Consider the following 14,296-nt stretch of genomic DNA (forward strand, 5'->3'; position numbering starts at 1 on the left):
ACATTGCTGAAAGAAATTTAGAAGGACCAAAATAGAGAAATAGATCTAGTTTATTGGTTGGAAGGCTCAATGTTGTTAAGATATTAATTCTCCCCAAATTGGTCCATAGATTTAACACAATCTCTTTCAAAATATCAGCCAGTATTTTTTGTGTAAAATTCAACAAACTGCCTTAGCTGTGTCCCAGAGATTCTGGTATGTTGTGTCTTTGTTTTCATTAGTTTCAAAGAACTCCTTGGTTTCTGCCATAATTTCATTATTTATCCCATAGTCATTCAGAACCATGTTGATTTTCATGATTTTGAGTGATTTTCTTAGTCTTGACTCCTATTTTTATTACGCTGTGGTCTGAGAGTGTGTTTGGTATAATTTTGATTCTTTTGCATTTGCCAAGGATTGTTTTATGTCAAATTATGTGGTCGATTTTAGAATGTGTGCCATGTGGCAATGAGAAGAATGTATATTCTGTTGTTTTTGGGTGGAGAGTTTTGTAGAGGTTTATCAGATCCATTTGGTCCAATGTTGAGTTTGAGTCCTAAATATCTTTGTTAATTTTCTGCCTCAATATCTATCTAACAATGTCAGTGGAGTGTTAAAGTCTCCCACTTTTATTATGTGGGAGTCTATGTCTCTTTGTAGGTCTCTAAGAACTTGCTTTCTTTGTGTTGGCTGCATTTATATTTAGGATAGTTAGGCCTTCTTGTTGAATTGAACCCTTTACCATTATGTAATGCCCTTCTTTGTCTGGTTAAATCTTTGCTGGTTTAAAGTCTGCCTTGTTTTTTTTAGTTTGTCTGAAATTAGAATTGCAATCCCTGCTTTTTTCTGTTTTTCATTTGCTTGGTGAATTCCCTCCATCCCTTTGTTTTGAGACTATGGATGTCATTATGTGTGATATGCTCTTGAAGACAGCATACCATTGGGTCTTTCTTTTTTATCCAGCTTGCCACTCTGTGCCTTTTAAGTGGGGGCACTTGGCCCATTTACATTCAAGGTTATTATTGATGTGGGTCATTGTGCTCTTAGCTGGTTATTATGTGGCTTGTTTGTGTGGTTTGTTTATACTGTTACTGGTCTGTGTATTTAAGTGTGCTTTTGTATTTGCTGGTGGAAGTCTTTCCTCTCTATAGTTAGTGCTCCTTTCAAGATCTCTTGTGAGGCAGGTCCAAATCTTTCCTGGCTTGTGAGGTTTCAGCTGAGAGTTCCACTGTTAGCCTGATGAAGTTTTCTTTGTAGGCAACCTGTCATTTCTCTCTAGCTACTTTTAACATTTTTTTTTTCATTTTGACCTTGAAAAACCTGACTATTATGGGTCTTGGTGATGATCTTCTTCTGTAGAATCTTGCAGGAGTTCTCTGTAGTTCCTGAATTTAATTATTGGCCTCTCTAGCAAGGTTGGGGAAGTTTTCATGGATGATAGCCTGAAATACATTTTCCAAGTTGTTTGCTTCCTCCCTTTCAGGAATGCCAATGATTCATAGAGTTAGACTCTTTACGCAGTTTCATACTTCTTGGAGGTTTTGTTCATTCCTTTTAATTCTTTCCTATTTATTGTTGTCTGACTGTCTCATTTCAGAGAGCCAGAATTCAAGTTCTGAGATTCTTTCCTCTGCTTGGTCTATTCTGTTGTTAATACTTGTGATTGCATTGTGAAATTCTTGTATTGTGTTATTCAGCTCTGTCAGATCCATTACATTCTGTTTTATACCAGCCATTTCATCCTTCCACTCCTGTGTTGTTTTATTTTGATTCTTAGTTTTCTTGGATTGGGTTTTGTTGTTCTCCTGAATCTTTATGATCTTTGTTCCTGTCCATATTCTAAATTGCGTTTCTGTCATTTCAGCCAGCTCAACCTAATTCAGAACTCTCGTGCAGTGTTAAGAGGGGAATTCATAGCACTAAATGCCCACATCAAAACATTAGAAAGATCTCAAATTAACAACCTAATATCGTAACTGAAAAAATTAGAGAAACAAGAACAAATCCACTCCAAAGCTATCAAAAGACAAGAAATAACCAAAATCAGAGCTGAACTGAAGGAAACCAAGACACAAAAATATCATTCATACGATCAATAAATCCAGGAGTTGGTTTTCTTGAAAAAATTGATAAGAAAGATAGGTCACTAGCTAGGCTAATAAAGAAAAAAAGAGGAAACGTCAAAATAAACACAATTAACAATGATAAGGAGAATGTTACCTCTAACCCCATAGGAATAAGAGTAACCATCAGAAACTACTGTGATCATCTCTATGCACACAAACTAAAAAATCCTAGAAGAGATGGGTAAATTCCTAGACATATACATGCTCCGAAAATTGAACCAGGAAAAAATTGATTTCCTGAACAGACCAATAATGAGCTCTGAAATTGAATCAGTAATAAGTAGCCTACCAATCAAAAAAAGCCTAGGACCTCATGGATTCACAGGTGAATTCTACCATATGTACAACGAAGAGCTGGTACCATTCCTACTGAAACTATTCCAAAAAATTGAGGATGAGGGACTCCTCCCCAATTCATTCTATAAAATCAGCATCATTCTGATACCAAAACTTGGCAGATACACAACAAAAAAAGAAAATTTTAGGCCAATATTGATAAATATTGATGCAAAAATCCTAAACAAAATACTTGCAAACCAAATCCAGCAGCACATCAAAAAGCTAATACACCACAGTCAAGTAGGCTTCATTCCTGGGATGTGAGTTTGCTTCAACATAAGCAAATAAATAAATGTGATTCATCACATAAATGGAACTAAAGACAAAAGCCACATGATTATCTCAGTAGATGAAGAAAATGCTTTCAATGACATTCAATACCCTTTCATGTTAAAAACTCTCCATAAAATAGATATTGAGGAAACATACCTCAAAATACTAAGAACCATCTATGACAAACACACAGCCCGCATCATACTGCATGGGTAAAAGCTGGAGGCATTTTTCTTGAAAACTGGCACAAGACAAGGATGCCCTCTCTCACCACTATTCAACAGTATTGGAAGCCCTAGCCAGAGCAATCAGGTAACAGAAATAAAGAGCATCCAAAGAGGAAGGGAAGAAGTAAAAGTATCTCTGTTTGCAGATAGCATGGTTCTATATCTAAGAAACCCCATAGTCTCAGCTCAAAAGCTTCTTTAGCTAATAAACAACTTTAGCAAAGTTTCAGGATGCAAAATCAATTTACAAAAATCACCAGCATTCCTATGCACCAACAACAGCCAAGCCAAGAGCCAAATCAGGAAGGTAATCCCTTTCACAATGCCATAAAAATAATAAAATACCTAGGAATACAGCTAACCAGAGAGGTGAATGATCTCTACAATGAGAATTACAAAACATTGCTCAAAGAAATCAGAGAAGACACAAGCAAATGGAAAAACATCCCATGCTCATGGATAAAAATAATATCATTAAAGTGGGCATACTTCCCAAACCAAATAACAGATTCAATGCTCTTCCTACCTAACTACCAAGGATATTCTTCACAGAACTATTTTTAAAAAACAATTTTAAAATTCCTATGGAAGCCAAAAAGATCTCAAGTAGCCAAGGCAATCCTACACAAAAAGAACGAAGCTGGAGGCATTATGTTACCCGACTTCAAGCTATACTACAGTGCTACAGTAACCAAAACGGCATGGTACTAGTACAAAAACAGGCACATAGACCAATGGAACAGGATAGAGAGCCCAAAAATAAGGCTGCACACCTGGGACCATCTGATCTTCAACAAAGCTGATGAAAGCAATAGGGGAAAGACTCCCTATTCAATAAATGGTGCTGGGTTAGTAATTGGCTATCCATATAAAGAAGATTGAAGCCAGACCCCTTTCTTACACCATATACAAAAATCAACTCAGGATGGATTAAAGACTTAAACATTAAAACTATAAAAGTTCTGGAAGACAACCTAGGCAATACCATCCTGGATATAGGAACAGGCAAAGATTTAATGACAAAGACACCAAAAGCAATCGTGATGAACATGAAAGTTGACAAATGGGACCTAATTAAACTAAAGAGTTTCTGCACAGCAAAAGAAACCATCAACAGAGTAAACAGATAACCTACAAGATGGGAGAAAATATTTGCAAACTATGAGCCTGACAAAGGTCTAACAGCCAACATCTATAAAGAACTTAAATTTACAAGAGAAAAATAAACAATGCCATTTAAAAAGTGGACAAAGGACATGAATGGACACTTCAAAATAAGGCATACATGTGGCCAACAATCATATTTTAAAAAGCTAAATATCACTGATCATTAGAGAAGTGCAAATCAAAACCACAATGAGATAACATACCAGTTAAAATGGCTATTACTAAAAAGCCAAAAAATTACAAATGCTGGCAAGGTTGTGGAGAAAAAAGAACATTTATACACTGTTGGTGAAAGTGTAAATTAGTTTGACTGTTGTGGGGAGCAGTATGGTGATTCTTCAAAGAGCTAAAAGCAAAACTACTATTCAAACCAGCAATCCCATTACTGGGTATATACCCAGAGGAATATAAATCATTCTATTGTAAAGACATATGCATTCAAATGTTCATTGCAACTCTGTTCACAATAACAAAGACATGGAATCAACCTAAATGCCCATCGATGACAGACTGGATAAAGAAAATGTGATATATATAAACCATAGAAAATATATAAGTGGAATGGTGATACTATGTCACCATAAAAAAAGAATGAGATCATGTCTTTTGCAGGGACATGGATGGAGCTGGAGGTCATTGTCCTTAGCAAACTAACTGCAGGAACAGAAATCCAAATACCACTTGTTCTCACTTATAAGTGGGAGCTAAATAATGATAACTCATGAACACTAAGAATAGAACAACAGACACTGGAGTCTACTTGAGGGTGGAGGTTGAGAGAAGGGAGAGAAACAGAAAAAATAACTATTGGTACTAGGCTTAATACCTGGGTGATGAAATAATCTGTACAACAAACCCTCATGATACGAGTTTACCTATATAAGAAACCTTTACATGTACTACCAAACCTAAAATAAAAGTTAAAAAAATGAGTTTGACAAACTGATTCTAAAATTCATATGGATATACAAAGGACTTAAAGTAGTGAAAACAATCTTAAAAAGGAAGAATAAATTGGAGAACTTACTACCTAATTTCAGTACATTCCATAAAGCTATCATTTCAAGATTGTGTGGAACTGGCCTAAAATTGATAAACAATGCATGTGACCTCATTTATTCTAAGTTCTGAAATAGGCAAAATTAGTCTGTGTTGCAAAAATAATTGGAATGGTTTCTGCCTCAGTGGGTGGGTTATCTACAAAGGGACATGAAAGAAATTTATCATGTGCTAGAAATGTTGTATATTTTGATATGGTCACACATTTCTTAAAACTCATCAAGCAATACACTTAAAATGTTTGCACTTCACTATGTGTTCATTATACCACAATGAAAGAAAGGAGAACATTAAATTTACTTTGCAAATAGAGCAAAAATTAACAATGTACCATCAGAAATGAAAATTACTTTATTGAAAGAATTGAATATGAAAAATGCAACCTACTTTATATTTTAAAATAATAGTTCAAATTATTCCCATGAGAACTTTGTCTCTTGGAAAAGGATCTTCATATTATTTAAAGTTATAAAGCAGTAGCATAATTTGGGAAACCTTTTTAAATATCTGTACTTGTTTAACATTTTCACTTTTCGTTTGTAGCATTTCCACTTACATATTTCAAGCTACAGTCTCTCTTCTATTGCTTTCTATCAGAGATTTCTTGTCCAGGGCTCTCGGATCATATATGATTATTTACAAAAAGGCAATGATTATGTCTTATCTGCAGAATTTCAGACCATGGCACTCATCTATATAACATGTCATTGCAAAGGTACCCATATCAAGCAGCAGATGAATTTTCCAACCTCTTTGAAATACTTCCCAAGGGCTGTTTTATTCTTATTTTTATGTTTTGAGACAGAGTCTTGCTATACTGCCCAAGCTGGTCTACAACTACTGGGATAAGGTGATCCTCCTACCTCAGCCTCCCAAGATGGTAGGACTACAGGCATGCATCACCAAGCCCCTTAATTTTTTTTTTAGAAAAGTGGTCTCACTCTGTCGCTCAGGCTGTTCTTGAACTCCTGCATCAGCTTCTCAAAGTGCTGGGATTATAGGCACAAGCCAGTGTGCCCAGCAAGAGCTGTTTAAATCCTGCCTAAAATCAGAGTATGCCAGTGCTATGGAATAATCGAATACGCTGTTTTGTCTTCCTCTTCTCCCTACATGTAGTTACTGTCGCACCCTGCAGGTGTGCTGTCTGCTACTTTTAAGGTATTCCTTGTGTTTGTCACGGCCCTCAACAGCATGGTCAAAATACCTGCTACAGGAATTCCCAGGCAGGACAGTGAAAATGACATGATCTTTCTCAGAAACTGAACTGACTTGGACTGGAATCAGCAACTCAAAAGAACCATGGAGACTCAGAATCACAGAATCATGGAATCTTGGTGCTTAGTGTGGAAGGGAGTCACAATATGATTTCTTTCTTTTACCTGAAGTTAAAAAGACATCCTTCTCTGGTGATGGAGAAAATGTTACCTCATATATACCCTTAATTTAGAAATGCAGTACATTTCAAATAGAGGACAAACGTCAATACATGTTGGTTGCTGATATTTAAATAAAAATAATTATTATATATTCCTGGTGAATTTTCCTCCTTTATTACCAGTAAGCTTTTCCTTGTCACGAAGTCTACTTTGTCCAACGGTACTAACCCTCTTCTAATAAGTGTATGAGTGATGTATTTTTTTCATCCTTTTATGTACAAAATTTCTAAATTCTTATAGTTAAAATGTATGTCTAATATAAGCATACGATTTTTTTTCATGTCACTAATCTTTGCCATTTGTGTAGTAGTTTGTCTATTAACATTTAATGACAGTATGGTGAATTTGGGCTTCAGTCTACTATCTTAGTATCTTTTATTGACTTTTTCTGCTTGTTTTATGTTCCTTCTAGTCTTGCTTTGAAGTGTACTGAATATTTTTTAGTATTCCATTTTTCTCTTAGCTTGTTAGTTATGCATTCTATTTATTCTCTTATGCCTACCTTAGAAATACAACGTGTAATTTATGCCTTTTCAGCTGTAATAAAAATCAATATTTTTACCTCTTCCTGGTCAGATATAGAATCTTATCTCCATTTCCGTTCTCCAAGTTTATATTTTACTGTTGTGTATTTTAGTTATTATTTTGATTTGCATACACATATATGCATATAAACATATATAATGCACTTATATATATGTAGACATTAAGTCCCATGTTATTCTCATTTCATTAAAAACATATTATTGTAGCTTTACTAACATATTTGGCTTTTCTGTTGCCTTTATTTTCCCTGAATCTGAGTGTCCTTGTGGGATCATTTTGCTTCTGCCTTAAGAACACTCTGTAGTATTTGCTTTAGTGTAGGTCTGCTGGTGATGAATTCTTCAGTTTCCAGCTGTCTCTAAGTATCTTCACATCCCTTTCACATTTGAAGAATTTTGTTTTTATGAATTTAAAATTTTAGGTTTGAAGTGATTTTGTCTCCACAGTTTGAATGTATCATTCTATTGTCTCCTGGATCTCTTTAAGTTCAGTGAGTTTTTAAGTTCTTATTTTCTCTTGGAGTGAATGTGGCTTTTCTTTTCCTCTGGTTCCTGTTAAGATTTGAGGCTGATCTGTTTCTTGTCCTCTCTACTTCTAGGGCATCCGTTCATCCAACGCCTGGGGTCTTTACCACAGCCTGTCCTCCTCAGAAGGCTCTGAACTCGAGGGTTTGTCCCCTCTGTTCTGTGAGTCTGTTGCTAGCTCTGCTCGGATTTTCAGGCTCTCAACCATTGCTTGCAAAATTGGAAATCCTCACAGGTAAAAAGTAGCTTCAAAGATGAGACTCAGTTATCTTGGCTTATAACTCCTCTCCACCTGTAAACATTTCTTTTTTCTTTAATCGACTTTTCTTAGTGGGAGGGTTAATTTCAAATAACAGCCCATCAGGCCAGACTTGGTGGCTCATGCCTGCAATACCAGAACTTTGGGAGGCCGAGCTAGGTGGATCAGCTGAGGCAGGAGTTCAAGAGCAGCCTGGCCAACATGGTGAAACCCCATCTCTACTAAAAATACAAAAATTAGTCGGGCATGCTGGTGGGTGCCTGTAATCCCAGCTACTTGGGAGGTTGAGGCAGGAGAATTGCTTGAACCTGGGAGGGGCAGGTTGCAGGGAGCCGAGATTGAATCATTGCACTCCAGCCTGGGTGACAAGAGTGGGACTCCACCTCAAAAACTAACTAACTAACTAACTAACTAACTAAATAAATAAATAAATAACAGCCCATCACTGAAGCAGATTAAAGTCCCAGTGTCCTTAAAGCTGAAATACAGTCTGAATTGGAGGCATCTGTGGGGCCAAAATGTGAATTGCTTATTTAGGAAAGAGAGCTAGAGTTAGGCCTAGTAATGAAACAGTTTGAAGTATTGAGTATTGTGGGCAGAAGTAATGAAGAGAAAACAACACAGCAAGATCAACTCTGCTCTTGACTTTTAAAATCTTGTTCCTTACTCATGTACTTCTTTTATTTTTTTTAAATCAAGACAATCATTCATCCAGATTTATGGCTACAATATAGTATCATAATTTTACTCTTTATGACTGAGAAGCAGATTCTAATAGGAAAATAAACATTAATCCCTTGAGTCAAGACTTGTACAATTCCTGGTTTCACGATATAGATCTCTATGGTAGTGGGTGACATAACAAATATACTTTCCTTGATTACATTGCTCATTATAAGTTAATGAGAACTCTTTTCCTGTCATAAATATCTTGTATCAACAAAGACTTTGTTCTACTTAGTATGTGATGAAGTAGTTAGCAGCTCAATAATACCCTCACTAAGAATAACTTGAAAACCATATATTTTACAAAGTCATATTATACATTAAAAGATTAAGACCCTTAGAAGTAGTGAGGACTAAAAGGAGCACAATTTCAAGGAGAGAGAAATTTTCATAAATAAGCTCAAGATCTACAGCTTACTCTGAATGTATTTAGTGATTTGGGGATAGGGCAAGAAGCTGAAACTCAAGCTGGGCTCAGGAAGAGGGTACTGTAGGGGACAGAGAAACCAGAATTATCAGCAGTTGCTTGGGTCTCAGGTGATAAAACAATGACCCGAGGCATCTGAGAAAGAGAACCAGACTTCCACTCAAGATATTTACCAAATTCTGGGGCTGGGTAGAGGCAAGTTTAAGAGTAAAGTTGAAAAACTTATAGCAAGTAAAGTAGAAATGATGAATTCTCCTGGAGCTAAGGAGACATACCACCAAGCTATGGAGGGAATGCTCTGGAGGACCACATTCTAGGAATACGTGTGATGAGAGGTAAAGTGATGATGCCTGATGAATAAATAAATTAAGTTCAAGAGCATGGATGAGTTAGGGAGAGCTAGCAGTGTGTGAAAAACCTGGGAAGCAGGATTTTATTAGGTTGGTGCCAAAGTAATCGCGATTTTTGCCATTTAAAAGTAATTAAGCCGGGTAGAGAAAGACAAATACTGTATGATTTCACTTACATGTGGAATCTAAAAACATTGAACTCATAGAAGCAGAGAGTAGAATGGTAGTTTCCAGGGACTGTGAGGGGAAAGATGGGGGAGATGTTGGTCTAAGGATACAAAAATCTAAGGATGTCAAGGGACACACCATCACTTTACCTCTCATCACACATATTCCTAGAATGTGGTCCTCCAGAGCTTTCCCTCCATAGCTTGGTGGTATGTCTCCTTAGCTCCAGCAGAATTCATCATTTCGACTTTACTTGCTATAAGTTTTCAACTTAACTCTTTGCCATTTAAAAGTAATGGCAAAAACCGCGATTACTTTGGCACCAACCTACAGAACTGCAAGCATCTTAGAATCATTTTTTTTTTTAATTTTGCTAGACAGAGAGTGATGGGATTTGAAGAGGTTAGCAGAGAGCTGACCACAAGGGATGTTGAATGGCATAATAATGTAGTGATTTTCAATAATAAAATACATTAGCTATAGATCTCTTGAACTTTTTCTCCTGACATTTTGTATACTTAGACCAACATCTCCCCCATCTTTCCCCTCACAGTCCCTGGAAACTAACATTCTACTCTCTGCTTCCATGAGTTCAGTGTTTTTAGATTCCACATATATGTGAAATCATACAGTATTTGTCTTTCTCTGCCTGGTTTAATTTATTTAACATTATATCCTCCAGATTCCTCCATGTTGTTGTAAAAGACAAGATTTCCTTCTCTTTAAAGGCTGAATAATATTCCATTACGTACATACATACCACATTTCTGTTATCCATTTAACTGCTGACTGACACTTAGCTTGATTCCATATCTTGGTTATTGTGAATAATGCTGCAATGAACATGGGGGCAGATATCTCTTTGATATACCAATTTTATTTTCTTTGGACGTATGCCCAATTGTTGGATTGCTGGATCATTTGGTACTTCTATTTTTTTTTTTTTTTTTTAGGAACCCCATACGTTTTCCATAATGGCTGGACTAGTTTACGTCACCACCGACAGTTCCTTTTTCTTAACATCCTTGCCAACACTTGTTATCTTTTGTCCTTTTCGTAATAGCCATTATAACAGGTGTGAGGTGACATCTCATTGTGGTTTTAATCTGAATTTCTCTGATTAGTGATGGTTGGCATTTTTTTCACATACGTGCTTGCCATTCGTGTATCTTCTTTTTAGAAGTGTTATTCAGGTCCTTTGTCCTTTGTTCTCTAGCACCCTGTGTTCCTGGACAGCTACATAAGTCTTGACAGGTCAGGTGGCCACAGCACCCCAGAATGTTATTCTGGCAGAAGGAAAAAGCACCCATCTTGGGTTGCAGTCAGGTTCCAAGTGAGTCTGCAATTTGTCTATTTTTAATTTGGGTTATTTGTTTTCTTACTATCGAGCCATTTTACTTCCCTATATATTTTATATATTAAGTCTTTATCAGATGTATGGCTTGAAAATATTTTCCCCATTCTATAGGTTGTTTTCTTTGCTGTGCAGAAGCTTTTTACTTTGATGTAATTACATGAGCCTATTATTGCTCTTGTTGCCTGTGATTTTGGGGGTCATATTCCAAAAATCTTTGCCCAGACCAATGTCATGGAGCTTTTCCCTGTTTTTTAAATAATTTTACAGTTTTAGGTCTTACATTTAAGTCTTTAATCCATTTTGAGTTAATTTTTTAATATAATGTGAGATAAAGATCTAATATTAGTCTTCTGCATGTGAGAGCCAGTTTTCCCAACACCATTTATTGAAGAGACTGTCCTTTTCCCATGTGTGTTCTTGGAAACTCTGCCAAAAATCAATTGACTGTAAATGTGTAGATTTATTTGAGGGCTCTTTATTTCATTTCATTGGTCTATGTGTTTGTTTCATGCCAGTTCCATGCTGTTTTGATTACTATAGCTTTGGAGTAGATTTTGAAATCAGGTAGTTTGATACCTCTAGGTTTTTTTGTTTGTTTTGGTTTTTGGTCAAGATTTCCTTGGGTATTTGGGGTCTTTTGATGCTCCATAGAATTTTAGGATTGTTTTCTCTATTTCTGTGACCAATGTCATGGAATTTTGATGGGGATTGTATTGAATCTATAGATCACTTTTGGTAGTATGAACATTTTAACATTAATTCTTCCAATTCATGAACATGGCATATTCTCTACTTATTTGTGTCGTCCTCAATTTCTTTCATCAGTGCTTTGTAATTTTCAGTGTTCAGGTCTTTTATCTCCTTTGTAGCTATTGTAAACATAATTTTTTTAATTTTTTTTTTTAGCTAGCCACTATTAGTGTGCAGAAATGCTACTGATTTTTGTACAATTTTTGATTGTGTATCCTGCAATTTTATTGACTTTATTTTTCTAACAGTTTTTTGTTGGAGTCTTTTAATATTTTCTACATATAATATCATGTGTCTGTAAACAGGCACACTTTAACTTATTTCTTTTCAATTTAGATGCCTTTTTTTTCTTTTGCCTAATTACTGTCTAGGATTTCCAGTACATGAATAGAGGTGGAAAATTTGGGCATCCTTGTCTTTTTCCTGATCTTAAAGGGAAAGATTTCCAGTTTTCACCATTGAGTGTGAAGTCAGCTGTGGATCTGTTATCTATGGCATTTATTTTGCTGAGGTGTTCCATCCATACCTAATTTTTTGAGTTTTCCTTATGAAAAATATTTAATTTTATCAAATGCTTTTTCTGAATCTACCAATATGATTATATGACTTTTGTCCTTCATTCCATTAATGTGATATATCACATTATAGATTTATAGATTTGTGTATATTGAACCATCTTTGTATTCCTGGGATAAACTCCACTTGATGGTGGTGAGCAATCCACTTAATATACTGTTACATTTGATTTCATGGTATTTTGTTGAGGATTTTTGCATCTATGTTCATCAGGGATATTAGCTTACAGTTTTCTTTTCTTGTAGGGTCTTTATCTGGATTTGGTTTCACAGTAACACTGACCCTTTAAAATCAGTTTGGAAGTATTCCTTCTTCTTTAATTTCTTTTGAAGAGTTTGAGAAGAATTGGTACTATTTCTTTACATACGTTGTAGAATTTAGTAATGAAGCCATCAGGTCCTGGGCTTTTCTTTGGCGGGAGACTTTTTCTTCTTTTACTTTCATCTCCTTACTTATTATTGATCTTTTCAGATTTTATATTTCTGCATGATTCAATCTTGGTAGGTTGTGTGTGTCTAGGAATTTATTCACTTCTGGTGGGTTATTAAATTTGATGGCCTATAATTGTTCATAGTAGTCTCATAATCCTTTGCATTTCAATTGTAATGTAATGTATTTCAGATATTACAGCTCATTTCTGATTTTGTCTTCTTGCTTTTTTTCTTAGTCTGGCTAAGGGTTTGTCAATTTGTTTATCTTTTCAAAAAACGTGTAGTTTATTTGATCTTTCTATTGTTTGTCTTGTTTCTATTTTATTTATTTCAGCTCTTATCTTTATTATTTCCTTCTTTCTACTAACTCTGGGCTTAGTTTTTCTTATTTTTTTAGTTCCTTGAGTTATAACATTACATTGTTTAGTTGAGATCTTTATCTGTGGTGTAGGCATTTATTGCTATAAACTTTTCTTTCAGAACTGCTTTTTCATAAGTGCACAATAGAGTATTATTTAGAAAAAGAACTGCATTTCTTATATTTTGATATATTTTGTTTCCACTTTAATTTGTCTCAAGATATTTTTTAGTTTTCCTTTAAATTTATTCATTGATTCATTGGTTGTTAGCATGCTGTTTAATTTCCATGAAATATATAGAAATTCCCAAAATTCCTTCTGTTACTGATTTCTAGTTTCATAGCATTGTGGTTGGAAAAGATACTTGATATAATTTTAATCCTTTTGTATTTGTTTTTTCTTGTTTTGCGAACTAACACACGATCTATATTGGAGAATATTCTATGTGCACTTGAAAAGAATGTTTATTCTGCTGCTTTTGGATGAAATTTTCTGTGTATGTCTGTTAGGTCCATTTGGTCTAAAGTGTAGTTTAAGTCTGATGTTTCCTTATTGATTTTCTATCTGGATAATCTGTCCATTGTTGAAGCTGTGGTAGAGAAGTCCCTTACTATTTTTGTATTGCAATCTATATCTTCCTTCAGATCTATTCTTATTTGCTCCATTCATCTAAGTGTTCAGATGTTAGTTGCATATGTATTCACAATTGTTATAGCTTCTTGATGAACTGATTCCCTGATGGTTACATAGCAACTTTCTTTGTCTCTTTTTGAAGTTTTGACTCAAATTTTATTTTATCTGAAGTAAGTGTAGGTACTCCTGCTCTCTTGGTTTTTATTTACATGGTTTATCTTTTTTCATCCTTTCACTTTCTTTCCATATGACTTTCAGTTATAAAGTTGAAGTGAGTCTCTTTTACCAGCATATAGTTGGGTCACTTAAAGAAATCATTTATTCACTCTCTCTTTTTATTGAAGAGTTTAATCTCTTTACATTCAAGATAATTATTGATAAGTAAGAAGTTAGTATTATCATTTTGTTAATTATTTTCTGGTTGTTCTGTAGATTCTTTTTTCCTTTCTTCCTCTCTTGCTATCTTTTTTAGTGGTTAGGTGATTTTCTCTACAGCATACATTGATTCTTTTTCTTTTTTCTTTTACTTTCTTTTCTTTTCTTTTTTTTCCTGAGATAGGGCCTCATTCTGTCACCCAAGCTGG

At 35.1% G+C, this 14,296-nt stretch overlaps 1 protein-coding gene and 1 non-coding gene across 2 annotated transcripts in view; one reads left to right on the forward strand and one right to left on the reverse strand.

The window, feature by feature from the left end:
• Positions 1-14,296, forward strand: part of RPS14 (ribosomal protein S14) — a 520,685-nt gene that overhangs the window by 83,922 nt on the left and 422,467 nt on the right. The window lies entirely within an intron of this gene.
• Positions 10,825-10,949, reverse strand: LOC126957792 (small nucleolar RNA SNORA77). Its single transcript, XR_007726957.1, has one exon. It is a non-coding gene; the product is annotated as a small nucleolar RNA SNORA77 (small nucleolar RNA).

Source organism: Macaca thibetana, chromosome 6 (assembly GCF_024542745.1).
Source record: "Macaca thibetana thibetana isolate TM-01 chromosome 6, ASM2454274v1, whole genome shotgun sequence".
Lineage (NCBI taxonomy): Eukaryota > Metazoa > Chordata > Mammalia > Primates > Cercopithecidae > Macaca > Macaca thibetana.